This window comes from Centrocercus urophasianus, unplaced genomic scaffold, assembly GCF_019232065.1.
Source record: "Centrocercus urophasianus isolate 14NV4802_14NV808 unplaced genomic scaffold, USGS_Curo_1.0 seq_18, whole genome shotgun sequence".
Classification (NCBI taxonomy): Eukaryota; Metazoa; Chordata; class Aves; order Galliformes; family Phasianidae; genus Centrocercus; species Centrocercus urophasianus.
In genome coordinates this window covers 516,279-531,645 of record NW_024884733.1, presented here as the reverse complement: position 1 = coordinate 531,645, position 15,367 = coordinate 516,279, and the positions used below count along the sequence as shown (strand labels likewise).

The 15,367-nt window shown below is 40.2% G+C and overlaps 1 long non-coding RNA gene across 2 annotated transcripts in view; it reads right to left on the bottom strand.

The window, feature by feature from the left end:
• Window positions 1-3,482: 3,482 nt before the first annotated feature.
• Window positions 3,483-15,367, bottom strand: part of LOC122160929 — a 29,694-nt gene continuing 17,809 nt past the window's right edge. For both annotated transcript variants that reach the window (XR_006169000.1, XR_006169001.1), the window contains 4 exons: window positions 14,608-14,674; window positions 8,110-8,326; window positions 5,144-7,880; window positions 3,483-4,761 (listed from right to left, as the gene is read on the bottom strand). This is a non-coding gene — a long non-coding RNA (uncharacterized LOC122160929). The remainder of the gene's footprint in view (window positions 4,762-5,143; window positions 7,881-8,109; window positions 8,327-14,607; window positions 14,675-15,367) is intronic.

The window sequence follows — 15,367 nt, the reverse complement described above, 5'->3', positions numbered from 1 at the left end:
AGAGTTTAGGAAACTGCATCATAAGGAAGCATGCATTCTAGTAATGGTTTGCTTATGCAATTTTGAACCTACATACTTTAAATTGACTACCTGTACAACTTGGCCGATTGTTTCCAATAACAAGGTGGAAATACAGATCACATCTTTACTACATAAAGCAATAAAACAACAGTTGGCAGTCAGTGCTTGCAAACATCCACCTTGCCAAAACATCCAAGGTCATCCAAGGCATCAGTCACTGGCTCTGCACACACAAGCTGAGGTCTGTTGGTAGCACTGTCTGACAATCAGAATGTATTTGTTTACTTATGAGACAGCATGCCTCATTCTATGAAACATAGTAATTTCTCCTATAAATCAGCATAATATCACTGATCTCACCTATCTGTGGCTGAGTTTGACCTGTAACACAGGTTCACACAGTAGAGGCAGGTGCTGCACCTGTAGTTCAGCCATCACACCACAGGTGTGGTGTTCTGGATATGCAGCACAGACCTACACGGCTCCCTTGTGCTTTCTAGCACCTCTCAGAAGTCAGCCCTCAAATGTCAGACCTAATGAAAAGAAAGCCAATATAGAACAAGGGTGGGCCCCCCAAAAACCATTAATAGACTTTATGCATAGTAGCATGACTTACACCATCCTCAGCTCCCCTCCAAGCAACAAAATATAGAATAAATTTGGGGTAGGGGAAGATTAAAAAAAAGCCCAAAATTTTGATTTTGATAATCAGTTATTTTCACTTCAAGGGCGATAGAACAAAGAAAGTTCAACAGAATTTGGAGATCTGTAACTGAGAAGTTTCACTTCAAACATAACAAAACCATTCCAATAAGCTTCAAATTAAAAATTCAAACATTATCCAAATACATCATTAATTTAATTATTAGATAAGACAACTTAACGTGGCACTAAGTTAAACCAGAGGAACTTTTTTCTTTAATTTTTCAACAAAAAGCAGAAAATGCTTTTATTTTGACTCAAAAAAAGTTTTTTTTTCCCCACATTTTGATTATCTTCTGAAGCACGTCTCTTTTCTGCCAATCACTACAGAAAAAGGTTGTGTGGAGTCACACAGCACATAAATGAGAGCAACCAATGTTGCAAATACTGATTTGAACAGGTTTTTAACAGTTAAAAAAGAAAAAAAGTTTCAATTTCAGAAGTTGTAAGTTAGCCTAGATGAAGGGGAAGAGGAAAGAGAATTAAATTTCCTTATTCTTAAGAAGTATATGTTTTTATGTGATTTTCTTTGGGAATCAGTCTGGCACACAAAACTGGATTTGTACCTAGTATGGGCTGCATGTTATTTTCTGAAGATTTTCAACTTTATACGTACTCAGCAATTTACGAGATTAAAGTAACTATTCTTGGCCAAAAATAAAAGGCAAAATACGCTTTCAGAGCATGAGCGCTTCTTTTCTTTCAGAGAATGCACTCATAGCAGATCAGTAAGATGACAAACCAAACCAGAAATTGCTATTTTTCCTTGTGCTGGATTTCCAAACCATTGTGATGACGCTTCACAAGCAAACAAAGCAGGAAGTTTCAATATTGTAGTACTCCTTGGCTGTAAGCACAAAGTTCTCTTTCATTGGTAACAGGCAATAACATTCACACACAATAATAATGGCCCTACGAGTTTCTAATTTTATCTGGTGTGTTCAGGCAGCTTTAAGCCCCTGAAAGGAACTGCCCAAGGAGCAGGAAGGTCTCCCAGACACGGCCATCTCCTGCTCATGGCCATGTCAGTACTGACCGCAGCATGATGCATCGCCCCAGGGCAGACAGGCCATGCAGACGTGACTGGGTGCTGATGTGCTCTGGCTGCTTACATTCTCGAATAATATCATGCATGTGGTGCAGAACAGCAAAGAGAAATAGTTACATTTGACATTTTGAGGAGCAGAGAGGAAGAACTGTGGTTTAGTATGCTCCCTCCCACCCTCCTGCAGCAAGCCCCCCACAGCCTGACACCAAGCCTGTTTTTCTTCAGTCTGGATATCAGCACAGGAGACATGAGTGCCGGAGTGTTTTGCAGTTTTGCCTAGCAATTATCTTCTATCTTTTGATAACATGCTGTACACTACTCCTTCACACTCAAGAGCTTTCCTGCCACAGGCATTCTGTGAAGCAGCTCTGGAAACTGCTGTCCACTTAGTTTGGGGTTTCCTATCCTTTTTAAAATATTTATATTGGAACAACCTATTGAAATACGCAACTGTGTACAGCAAATACCTTGAAACAGGAGACAGCCAATTCCACTGCCTTCATATAAATGTTTTCTTGCTGCAGCAGAGAGAAGCCAAAATACAGGGCTGGACTTTAAGTTCAGACTTAAACTACTGGAACATGGAAATGAGTTTTTCCTTTACCAGACAGAGCTTTATTTAGCCATTTGGGAAAAGATTCTCAAATCACACTGATGAGGCTAAGGAAGGTCACAGAAAATGAGAGAAAGCCTCTGTCCAAAAATCCTGTCCAAATTATTTCACTTTATAAAATTCTAAACATGGAAAAAATACAGGAAAGGATAATAATGGCAATCTTCATGAACAGCTGTGGGATACATTTAACTTGGAGAGGGATAACTCCAAAGAAGCTTTAAGCCATCCTTGCAATCCCCACGTTGGCTCCAGATGTGCCTATTCAATCACAACATATCTCACAGCATCCTGCTACAATTCAAACTAGTTATCTCTGACCCTGGGGCTGCTGGAGTTTACTACAAGCAGTGTGTGTTCCCTTGCAGCAACTCTATCTGTTGACAAGATGGAAAAAGAACGGAGAAGGAAGTTGAGGTCTTTTTAAAGCATTTAGTCCACTTTCAATTGCTTATAAAACTGTGATTCTTTATTGCATTTGGAAAGAACAATATATATTCATTTCACCTTAAGACTTCATTTCTTCTTCATCTTCCTTTGTACCCCTTGCATCACCACTGCAGTATTTCCTTATTAGCTATGCCTCACTTGCGATTTAGAAGTCCCTTTATTTGTTGGAATTGCATCTCTGTGATACAATTTTATCAATTTTTTTCTTGAGAAAAAATATTACTGCATCAGGTGTTTCAGATAAATGAGAAGTTTATACATTTTTCTTTTGGTGTCATTTCTCCAGCAAATCATTTCAAGGCACTCATTCAACACACTTGAGCCGAGTGATGCTAATACGTTTTCTTTGGCTGATATGCTTTTCTTAAGTTCTCTGATCAGAACTATAAAAGTAACTGAAATGTGGCTTGTTCATGTCGGATGTGCAACAGAATCATAGAATATTCTGAGCTGGAAGGGAATTGCCAAGTCCAACCCCTGGCTCCCCACAGGACAACTCAAATCACAGAATCATAGAGGCTGGAAAGAACCTCTGGAGATCATCTAGTCCAACTCTCCTGCTGAAGCAGGGTCCCTACAGTAGGTTGCACAGAAAAGTGTCCAGGCACATCTTGAATATCTCCAGAGAAGGAGAATCCACAACTCCCACCCTTTAGATATTTATACGCATTGACTAAATCACCTCTCAGTCTTCTCCTCCTAAACAGTCTCAGTGCACAGTGTCAAAAGCCTTGCAAAAATCAAGGTGCTCTGCTCTCCACTCACCTATCCAGCCAGACACGGCATCATAAAAGGCTACCAGAATGGTCTAGCAAGACTTCCCTTTGATGAATCCATGCTGACTACTCCTGATAATCTCCTTCTCTTCCAATTGCTTGGAGATGACATCCAGAACAAGTTGTTCCATCACCTATCCAGGAACAGAGGTGAGGCTGATTTTCCTGTAGTTTTCTGCCTTCTCCTTCTCGCTCATTTTGAAGGCTGGAGTACACTGTCTATCCTTCAGTCTTCAGACACCTCTCCCATTTTGAAGACGATAGAGAGCAACTTGGCAATCACTTCTATCAGCTCCCTCAGTACTCATGGGTGCATCCCATCAGTATCCATGGATTTCTGTGTGTTGAATTTGTCTAGATAATCTCTGATCAGATCCTTCTCATCAAATGGAAGTCTTCCTTTCCCCAGACTCTCTCCTGAGAATCTCCAGGTCTAGGGTTCCTGAGGGGCAGTCTTAGCAGTAAAGACTGAAGCAAAGAAGGCATTCAGTAACTCTGCCTTCTCAGTGTCCTCTGTTACCAGGAGACTTACCTCATTTAGCAGTGGACTCGCATTTTCAATAGTCTTCCTTTTACTATTGATATACTTAAAGAAGACAACAGTCCCATATTTCTCTGAAATGGTCAGACCCTTTTTCCACATTCCATAGATTTGTTCCTTCATTTGAGTTTTTCCATGAGCTCCTTGCTCATCAACGGAGGTCTCCTGCCACCTTTGCCTGATTTCTTACTCTTAGGGATCCACCACTCTTGAGCTTAGAATGTCAACCAACTTATTTGGGCCCACATACTTTCCAGTGCTCTTACACATTGCCCTGTTTCTTCCATGTAAGATCTTGAGCTTTTCTATCTCAGAGTCATTGCATCTAAGGCTGCCTACAGACTTCACATTTCCAACCAATTCTTCCTTTTTTGTAAGAACAAGTTCCAGAGGTACATCTCTCCTTATTGTCGCCTGCACCAAATGCATGAGATAGTAATCTTGCATGCACTGCAGGAATCTTCTGGACTCTGTGTGCTTGGCGGTGGTGCTTTTCCAGCAAATATCAGGGTGGTTGAAGTTCTCCATGAGAACCAGTGCCCACAGTTGTGATGCTACCTTCAGCTATCTGTGGAAGACCTCATCAGTTTCCTCTTCCTGATCAGGTAGCCTGTAATAAACACTCACAGTGGTGTCATCCACATTTGTATGTCCCTTAATTCTCACCCATAAGCTCTCCACTTTTTTCGTTACTTATCCCTCGACAGAGATCCATACATTCAAGTTGTTCTCTCACATAAGGAAAAACTCCACTGCCCTGCCTTGCTGATCTGTTTACATTTAGGCATCCACAACAGCATTTGAGCTGTCCCATCATGTCTCCATGACTGCAATGAAACCATGGCCCTGCAATTGCACACACACCACTAACTCTTTGTGTTTACTCCCCATGCTGTGTGCATTGATATACAAGCATTTCAGAGAAGAAAACTGAGCAGAGGACACAGGTTTCCCTAAAGGGATGTAAAACAATCCCCCATAGGTATACACACCCTTGAAGTGGCTGGCCTTCAGGTTCATGCAATATTGCAAGACATAATCTTGATGAGGCTACAGTACTGGAATATAATTGATACAAACAAAGCCTTGAGAGGTTTCTGGAAAAAAAGAGAAGAGCCGTCAGCACAGACATGTTAACATCACTTGAAGTAAGCAAGAATCAGAGCCAACAAGAAATGTATTAGTTAAAATAATAGAGAAGGTGAAAGCTCCAGGACAAGGGAAAGCTCTCTTTCCCTTAGAATTTGGAATCCGCCAGATTATAATACCGTTGGGCTAAATGCCATTAATACCATGTCAGACTAGACAAGAATCCTCCTCGGGCGCTGATTGGTAGTTGTAATAAAGGAATTCTTCAAAAGGTTAAATGAGGCAGCAAATACCCAAAGAAACAAGAAAAGGCTGGGGGACTATTTATAGCCACTTCGTATCTTTTAACTTTGCAAATCTGACATACCTGTCAGTCAGGTAAGGCAATTAGCCCATTATTTTTACTGTATAGGAGCAAAGCCAAAGAACATGTTGAAACTACTTAGATCAAGAGCTAACACCAAAATTTTGATCAAATCATTATACTTTGTACCAAGAATTTTGAGTTCCCAAAGGAAAAACTAATTATGAATCTGACCTTTTTTTTTTTTTAATTATTTTTTATTATTATTTTTTAAGATTAAAATCAACATATTTAAACAAGATAGCATCCAACACATCTGACTGGTGTGTCAGTTGCTCATCCTAATTGAAACAATCTTGTGTTCCACCATTTCAAGAATAAATTCTCAAAATGTTCATCTCCTAATTCAAATTTGCCCTATATTGGATGCTATGAATAAATAAATAATTATCCTTAGAAAGTAAGAAAGAAATTTTCACCCAGAAAAAGAGCAGAGCCACAACACAGCGACTAGAACATGAAAACAATTCTATGGCAACAATACTAGCAGAAATTGTAAATAACTAGGTTCAGCTGCCTAGACTTGTAGTTGAGGGCTGATAAGGTGCTAAACCCAGGCAGGCAGGGAGACCAGATCCAGAACTCAAGAGCTGCCATGATAGCAAGTCCTCAAAAAAGGCCGGAGATGCAAAGGCTGGTAGCCCAGGCTGCTCCTCCATCTCTAGGTCCACAATTAGACCAAGACTTACTAGATGACAAGAGTTCCCTTGGCTGGTTCAAGAATGGACCTGTATTATCTTGAGAGGATAATGAAAAAACATCATTTGGAAAGCAAAATTCAAGTCCACAGTCTTTCTTTACATTCATTCAACCTGTACTAATTTCATAATCCATAAGCAACCTAAGCAAACAGGAAAAAAAAGCTAGCACCTGATAAAACAAATATAAAACAACATCGAAAAGACAGAGATGGTTGTTTAAACTAAGGAAAGTGAATAGTTTGAACACGGTGATTGAGAGTGTTGCTCATGGCAGATTGCTGAAATGCTCTGTGTGTGCTTTTCTTCCATTTCTTTCCACAGAAAGAGAGGTACCTGAACATCACAATGCTGGGCACAGGTGATGCCTCCCTACATTCTTGGTTGCCAGAAGTTTGCTGCCATAAGCCTGCCCTGGGCCTTCCCGGCAGGAAGTTACAGTCTTGCAATGAAACAGGAATCAGATTTGTTTATTCAGTAACAAGCACTGAAATTTAAATCTCAAAATACCCCACGGAAAATGCGCGCAAAGACATAAAACTCCAAGTTCCTTTGCAAAATTTCATCTAGGAACACACACAAATAAGGCCCAAATTGTTCAAAGAATTCTCTACACTTAAAGGGCAAATGTTAACTGGAAAAGTAATTTCAACTCATTAAACTTCTAATGTAATTACTCAGTTCTTCCAAGGAAACAGAATCATTTCTAGAACTCACCATCTGCCATGTCTAAATGGGTGTGGAACAGGAATATATATATGCACATAGTCATATGAGACAATATAAAATACACATATATAGAAGCCAGATGCTTTAGTAAAATGCTAAAACAGAAAAAGCACAAACTAGCCAAAATTTCAACTGCCAGAGGACATTTTCCAGGATTCCTGTTCAGAAAACAAAATTACAGGATTACTTATCCACTTACAATACTTAGGCAGAAATTACTGTAAGCAGTAGTAGCAGTAAGAAATTACTGTAAGCAGGGGAAGCAGTAAACATGGAACCTGAATTATGGTCATTTTGCAGAGTATAACAACATTACATTACATTTCAGTGCTTTTGTTTCTATGACAAGGAAAATGCAGCAAACAGTCCAGAAATGGACATAGCATTGGACATAGCAACTGTCTGACACCCATCCAAGGAGGAGTGGTTAGAATAATTGAACTCTTCCATATGACGCAGGGAAACAGACCTAATGACCAATGAAGTGTTCCTTCCAAACATGTTTCTGAGATTATATGCTGATTAAATACCTGTTTGCATTGCCAGTTTATTTCCTCATTTTGCTATAAATTCATCAGACTTACATCTGAATCACATATTGACGTGCATTATTATATTAGGACCTATGAATAACTGCCCACCCCCTTCGTATGTCTGTCCCAGACATTCCTAATCCTCCCGCAACCCTTTTCCTCTTAAGTTTAAAATAATTTACTTTCTCCACATTCCAACTGTAACCCTTACATACAAACCTCCACCTGAGCCTTGCATGCAGAGAACAAGCATGAGCAGTAGGACATTCCTGTGGTGTATTCCCCACAGATCTACCAAAAAGATGCCCTTGATACACTGCAAAAAGACAAGATATGCAATTAGTTGACCAGAAAGGATCTGAACCAGGCTTCCCTGCTACCCATGACCTTCAAACTTCAAATAAACTTTCAAAGAGTAACTACCATTAGAGAAAAATCTGAGACAGAGCTTAGGGAAATGAGCAGCAGTGCACTCCCCTCATTGCTAGAAATGGTTTGTTTGGATTTTCTTTAAGACAGGCAAACAAAAGAGAGGTCTGAAATACCTCCTATGGGGTCTCAGGGGCACTGCTCAGAGGAGGATGGACCACGCAGCCGTTCCAGTGCTAATGCAAGACCCAAGCACTCTCATTCTTGGAGACATCGGCCAACTCAGGGTGAGCCAGGTATACAGCAGTAGGACAGCAATGTTTCAGTGCAGCCTCTTTAGACCAAGAACTGGGTTGCTCTGAAAGTAATGCCTCCAATTTATTTCCATGGAAACTGCAACAGATTCAAAGAGAACAATAACATTATTTTATAGAGCAAATTCTCAGCTGCAAAACACACTTTTTCAGCATAGTCACTTCCGTACATTTTCTGCAGCAGTGGAAATGAACCACTATGTCATACTCTTAAAGATCTGCACAGGCAGAAGCGATCCACTGTTGCTGTCACTGCTGCTGAAACTTACCATCCACCTCACACTGTGCTCACAGCCACTGTTTGGTCTCCATAAATGTTCACAGGTGTCAGTGAATGTCAGTGGGTGCCATTTTTTCTGCATGGAGGAACTCAGTTCCAGTGCTTCATATGCACTTCCATGACATTGTGGGGCAACATTATTGCATGGGAGGCATTGCTTTTGGAGTAACTCACATATAACATCCTGTATTCAAGCACCCATGTACTACCTGCAGCTAGCAGTCATCTTTACTATTGTCTACCCATTAAATCAATAGCTGCAGGAGGTTACCTGCATTGCCTGCATTCTCTTGAGAGGACACACAGTTCCTCTTTGCTCTTAAAATCTTGGCTAAACTGTGCATGGAGCATTGATTAATCCTTGGGAAGGAACACAAGCCCTCGCAAGTTGCCTGCACATGGCTGCTGAGAGCTACTGAGCAGCAGAGTGACTTACAGGTCAGCTTTCTCAATTTGGTTTTGGACTAACCTGCTCCATCAAAATATTTTAAATCTGTTACAAGTGTTCACAACAGATTTCTATAATCGCAGAATCACAGAATTGTAGGGGTTGGAAGGGACCTCTGGAGATCAAGTTCCATCCCCCTGCTAAAGCAGGTTCCCTACAGCGGGTTGCAAAGGACAGTGCCCAGGCAGGTCTTGAATATCTCCAGAGAAGGAGACTCCACAACCTCTCTGGGCAGCCTTTTCCATTGCTCTGTCACTCTGTCAGTGGAGCAACTCCTCCTCATGTTAATATGAAACTTCCTGTGTTCCAGTTTCTGTCCATTACCTCTCATTCTGTCTCTGCACAACACTGAAAAGAGCCTGGCCCCAACCACTTGATTCCCACCCTTTAGATATTTATACATAGTGATGAGATTTCTCTCAGACTCCTCTTCTCCAGGCTGAACAGTCCCAGGTCTCTGAGTCTTTCCTCGTATGGGAGATTCTCCACATCCCTAACTTGTCTTTGTGGCACCTTGCTGGACTCTCTGTAGGAGATCCCTGTCTTTTTAGAATCCTTCTCACCTGGTTGATGGAAAACAGTGGCACTCCCAAATTAGTGATACCACACAACTCATGTAAAAAGGAAAAAGTAATAAAAAATAAATGCAATAAAAGACACACATCACTGCATTGGAAATCTGTACGTGCCAGTTCCCTACATGAATTCGGTAGCAGAACTCCATCTCAATCAGAATTGCCATTCATCCAATTTCAGCAAGCAATGGCTACAACTATAGTGACTATGAGAAATAGATCTCCCAATACCTGGCAACAAATCTATACAGAGATTGTCGGTGCACTGCTGAAAAATTCCACACTCACTCTTTACTCATTGTTCTGGGCAAGCAGCAGAAACTAATGTCAGAGGAGAACATTTCTGTGCCTTAAGTAAGAGTGCTCCCTTCTGGTTACAGGTCTGAAGGAAGATCTAAAGCACAGTAATTTCTTTTGCTAAGATGTAAATTCAGAAAATTATGCACTATCATCTTAAACACTTAATTTAAAACAAACAGACAGCTAGGATACACACAGATGCAAGCAGAGTATTTCAACATATCAGAGCCTCTCACTTCACACTCAAAACATGTAGAAACATGTAGGTAAAAACACTATTCGTAGAGGAAGAAAGAATACCAGAGAAGGGGCATAAGCACTTCAGCTGAAGATTCCCATTAATACATTTTCAAAAGCAATGGCTGCGCCATATCTCTGCAAACTTTTTATTAATAAGCAGCATTCATATAATCTTCACAATAAAATGAATACTAAATATTATCCAATTCTGGTAATTGTTTTGATTTTGTAGAAAAATAGTTATTCTTCAACAAGCAATTGAGCCAATTAGAGAATATGGTGAATAACAGCAGTGGTTTCTTTGCTCGAGACGCTGGAACTCAGTTTTTCAGCCAACCATACAGCTCAAAATGATTTCCAGCTGTCACACCTGATAGGCAAAGGAATGCTTATTTTGGTTAACAAAGTTTCCGTTTATGTTTGGTAAGATTTTTATCCAGTCAGCAAACGCATTTCACATTTTTCTTTGACAAGCATGATTACAAACTGCAATGTGCACAGCCTGGGGGCAGTTTGACACACTTGAAAAAACAAGCAAACATGGGGCAACCAATGCCATTCTTACCTCATTTACCATGCAAAACCATATAGAAACAAACCAAAACTAATCATTTTTAACATGCTTAGGTAACACTGACTAGGGTTCATTTTAATAACATTTGAGAAGACAGTCCTTACAAAATACTGCTTTCAAAAGATACAAAATACGTTTGTTCATTCTTTTCAGAGTGACTTTTATTCTTTCTTGAGCCATAATTACTCTGCAGGCTTCATTTCTGAAAGTATCCTCCATAATCAAAGGCAAGTGGTTCATATGTAATTACTTTCATGTAATATCACAGACAAACCACGGTACGCGGGTCTCACGATGAAGTGGGAAAGTTTCATCCTACAGGTATGTTGCTGCCAACATTCCTCATGTCCACTCAGATGACTGCATGAAATAAATTTAACACTGTAACTACAGATATGATAGGTTCTCCCTATTTTAAGATAGATCTGCAAATATTTTATGATATTTTTTAAATACCATATTTCAACCTTTAAAATGTTAGATAGCAAAACTTAAAATGTATTAACATTTGCTTTCTCAGCCATACCTTCCAAGCTTAGAAAGACAGTGGTACGTTATTAATCCTGATCAATCAGTAGAAGCAGATAGGAAGGCAAATTGCATGTGACGTGACGTGCTTCAGACACACTATCCTCTTCCTTTTCAAAGGCAAACACTGACCTCTATGGGTCAGTATTGCACATGTAATGGTGCAAAATAGATTATTGCCTTCGTGTTCAAACCACTTCAAACCTCAGCCCAGACCAGCTCAGGTTGGAAGAGACTTCAGTAGATCAGGAGACCCAGCCTCACACACTGTGGGTGGCACCGAGCATGGATGGGACCCAAAAAATTTCTCCGCTGTGCATCAACATCTGAGAAGGCAGGGACACAATGGCGATGCAGCCCTTGCTGTAGGGCAACAAGGAAGACACACCTTAAGGAACCAGGAAAGAGGAGTGCTGCAGGATGGCCACCTGAGATGAGGACGGCCTGCTCCTTATCGCTCTCCAAATAGGGTGTTACCTGTGCGTATGTGGCTCTGCCTGACAAAGGGACTGCACTGGGTGACCAACATGCAAAATAGAACACAAATGCAAAAATATGAACTGATAGCTGGCCAGTAAGAAGATGGAAGTCTCACTCCAGTGATTTGAGAGCTATCCCGAGAGAACCTGCCTTGCTCTGTTGCAGAGGGCCGTTCTGAAAGTTTTTGTGAAGAACCTGAATGCAGGATAAAATTTTCAGGCTTGCTGTGCTTGGAGCTGCAAAAGGATAACATTGCAGCTTTGTGATGAACCAGACACAAGAAACTCACTGCTCTTCTTCCTGCTCCTCATTTTAATTTTCATCAAGTTAATGACAAGGATGCAAATAAGCAGAGTTTTCCTAATTGGTTTAGTATTGGTTTCCATGCCAAGACTTAATCCACCCTTTTGCAACAAAGGTCTATTGAATGATAGACATGATAAACAAGAATAATTTTGTAAATCTTCCTGCAAGTACTCATAATTGAGTACAAAACTATCACAAAATAACGCTAGTAATCAATTTAATAGGTTTCTTTGTGAAATCATGGCACATGCTGTACTTGTTGCTAGCAGAGAAAACACAGTTTTACATTAAAAACCTTAAGAGCATCTTCTAGCCTAATGCTGTAGAAGTGATATCTCATCAAAAAATAAAAATAAAAAGAAAACTTGAAAAAAAATGTTAAGAAAATTATCAGCTGTAGATTAAACCACTTCAAAATGGCCTTTCTAGACTTCCTTATGCTTTTTGTCCATGCTAATTTAAAAGGCTCTCTCCATATGGCATACCAGGAACATACATATTTGTGATTTGTAGAAAGGAAAATCTAAAGGAGGTGATGGAGTTATGGCTGAGGTTGTCATATCCAGGCTTTTTCCTAAAATAATGCTGTCTCACAGACAGAAATGAATGCTAACAGTTTCATGTTGTAAAAAAACAGATGAAATTGATAAAAGCACATGTTCAAAGATTTAAAAATAATTACACTGATTATCATACTCAAATTAGGTAATACTCAAACATAATGCAACTCTGTATTGAAAGAGAAGACCTGGAAGTTGATGAATTTACAGTTAGAAATCCCCTGCTTGCCCTCTTTCCCATAAATAAGTCCTCCTCCATTTGCGCCTTGGAAAAGCCCCACCAACTACTTCTTCATTAAAATGAATTCTGCCTACCTGCTGCTGGCTGAAAACAGTAATATTATACATAAGTGTGAACTACTCTTTATCATCTTGCTTTTGCCCTTTGGAACACTGGTAGTGAACTTTCCAATTTAATGGGATCTTCCATTAAAAATTAACAACTATCTCATAAAAAAACATTTAAATATCATGCAAGGAAGTGAAAAACTGAAGTACTTGAAATCTCTGAAAGCTAAAGTGTATCCGGTAGGAAACAGCCTGGGGCTTTTAGCAAATAGAAACCTAATCAAGCAAGAAAGAAAAATAAATGAAGAGAGAAAGAAAAAATGTGTACAAATGCGAATGTGTGAGCTTTGAGTCTGCTAAGATAAATAAGGCAAACGTGCTGAAAAGTAATACAGATTTTTTGGGCCTCTTGGTCTCCAAGTTTCTACACCTGTAGGCCTCCCTTTGGCAGTTAAAGCCCCAAGGTCTCTTATCCAGCCACCTGGCCTCCCTCTTGGTCTCTTGGCCCTTAAGTTTCTACACCTCAAGGTCAGATTCTATTCCTTTAGTCCTCTGGGCTTCTAGGTCTTTCTCCAGGCCACAGAGCATCTAGGCACCCCAAATGCCCAAAATACAGCCATGACCTCAACTTCCTGCATTTAAATTTGAAGATGTAAGGAAAATCTACAGTAATGCTTTGCTTCGTCTTTTCATGCAGAAATCTAGGTGGAAAATTTTTGCAGATCCCCAACACATTTCTTTTGTTATTTTTAAGGATGAACCAATCAGAGTCTATTGACACAGTGAAAACTAATTTTTGTTATCCTTCTCTATAGTCTGATTACTAAGAAAACAGCAACACTGTTTTTCAAGTTTGCTCCTGTTCCTTATACAGTTATACTGTTTCTACTTCATTAACTAACAACAGAGCAGCTGAGGCTGGAGTCTGCAGATCAGCCAGCCCAGCCTCCTCTCAAGCAGATGCCAGGGTCCCTGCTGGGATTTGAATATCTTCAGGGGTGAGGGCTCCATATTCTCACCAGGCAACCTATCCCCGTTCAACCACCCCCCATATATATATAAATATGAATGTATATATGCATATACACATTCAAAGGCAATTTCCTGCATTTCAGCTACCACCCATTACCTCTTTTCCTTTCACTGGACACCGTGGATAGGTCTGGCTCCACCTTTCCACCCTTTCATCACGTATTTGTAACACTGATAAAAGAAGACAGAAGAGCCTTCTCTTCTGCAGGCTGAGCCCACACACCCCCTCCTCTTCTCACACAACTGATGCTACAGTTCCTTTCTGTCCATTTACTGGCTTCACTCCAACAAGCCTGCATCCCTCCTGTAATGGGGAATCTGGACACAGCACCCACACATGCCTCACTAGTGACAGTGACAGTGGCCTTGCAGTGACATCAGCCAGCTTCTGCAGCATTTGAGGGTGCATGCTATCAGGTCTCATGGGCTTATATCCAGTTCTTGTTCCCTAGTTTGGTCCTCCTTCACTGCAAGGAGGACTCATCCCTGAATCAGAATTTCTGGGCTTGAGGACTGTGATTCTGGCCTGCCTTGTAACCCTAAAGCTGCACAGAGCACAAAGTTAGCAGCCCCAGATAACGTGCTTTATGTGGAGAGACAGCTCAAAGGCAAGGACTGCAGAGCACAGTAACACTTGTGCATGATGCTCTAATCCTCATTCTTTCAAAAGTAGTTCACAGGGTTTCTTTGAACTTAAAAGGAATTATTACAGTAAGATTTCAAATAGAGTAACATATGAATATACTTACCACTGACTGAGCAGAGCTTGGTAGGCAATCACCTGCTAAGGTGTCTGGGTGCTACAGTTCTGCTCTACTGCACAGAGAAAACAAGACATGAGTTGAAGGGAAGAAGAAGGACTCAGTCAAGGTACCACAACATACACACCTTGGCACTGCTGGGGCCATCACTTGTCTTTATTTCCACAGGACAATGCTCCTTAAACTTGTCTGAGCAACATGGTGGGTGACTGCTGGACTTTTCTGGCTGCAGGGCATCCAAATGCATGTGAGCCACTGTAGCAGAGGTTTAATTACAAGTTTTCCATTGAAAACTGCTGCAAATTTAACTGTTTCTTACTGTCACATAGACATTATATTCATAATTATTCACAGAGTAAAATTCTGCTTCCTTCCTTTTACATTCTGAAAGTATGTTTTTTTTTACATTCACAAGAAGATAGGTGTAATTTCAGTATTGGCACAATCCTTTTTATAAACAGGAGTCCTATCACAACTCAAATGTTTAAAAGGCAAGTAGAGATATAGAATAGTAGCTTTCCTATATACAGAAATGGTTCTCACACTGTGTTTTACAATTCATTTATATATCTTGATAATTTTAATACACCTTACTCTGTAATTCCAAGGTGCCCATTTGTATCTCTGCTTAGGCCCAGTTGTTTTTCTCCCTTCTCAATTATATCTACGCACTAAATCCTTTAAATCTCTATCTAGCCTGCAACTTCATTGGCTCAAACTAATGAACAGAATTTTTTAATTCCCTTAT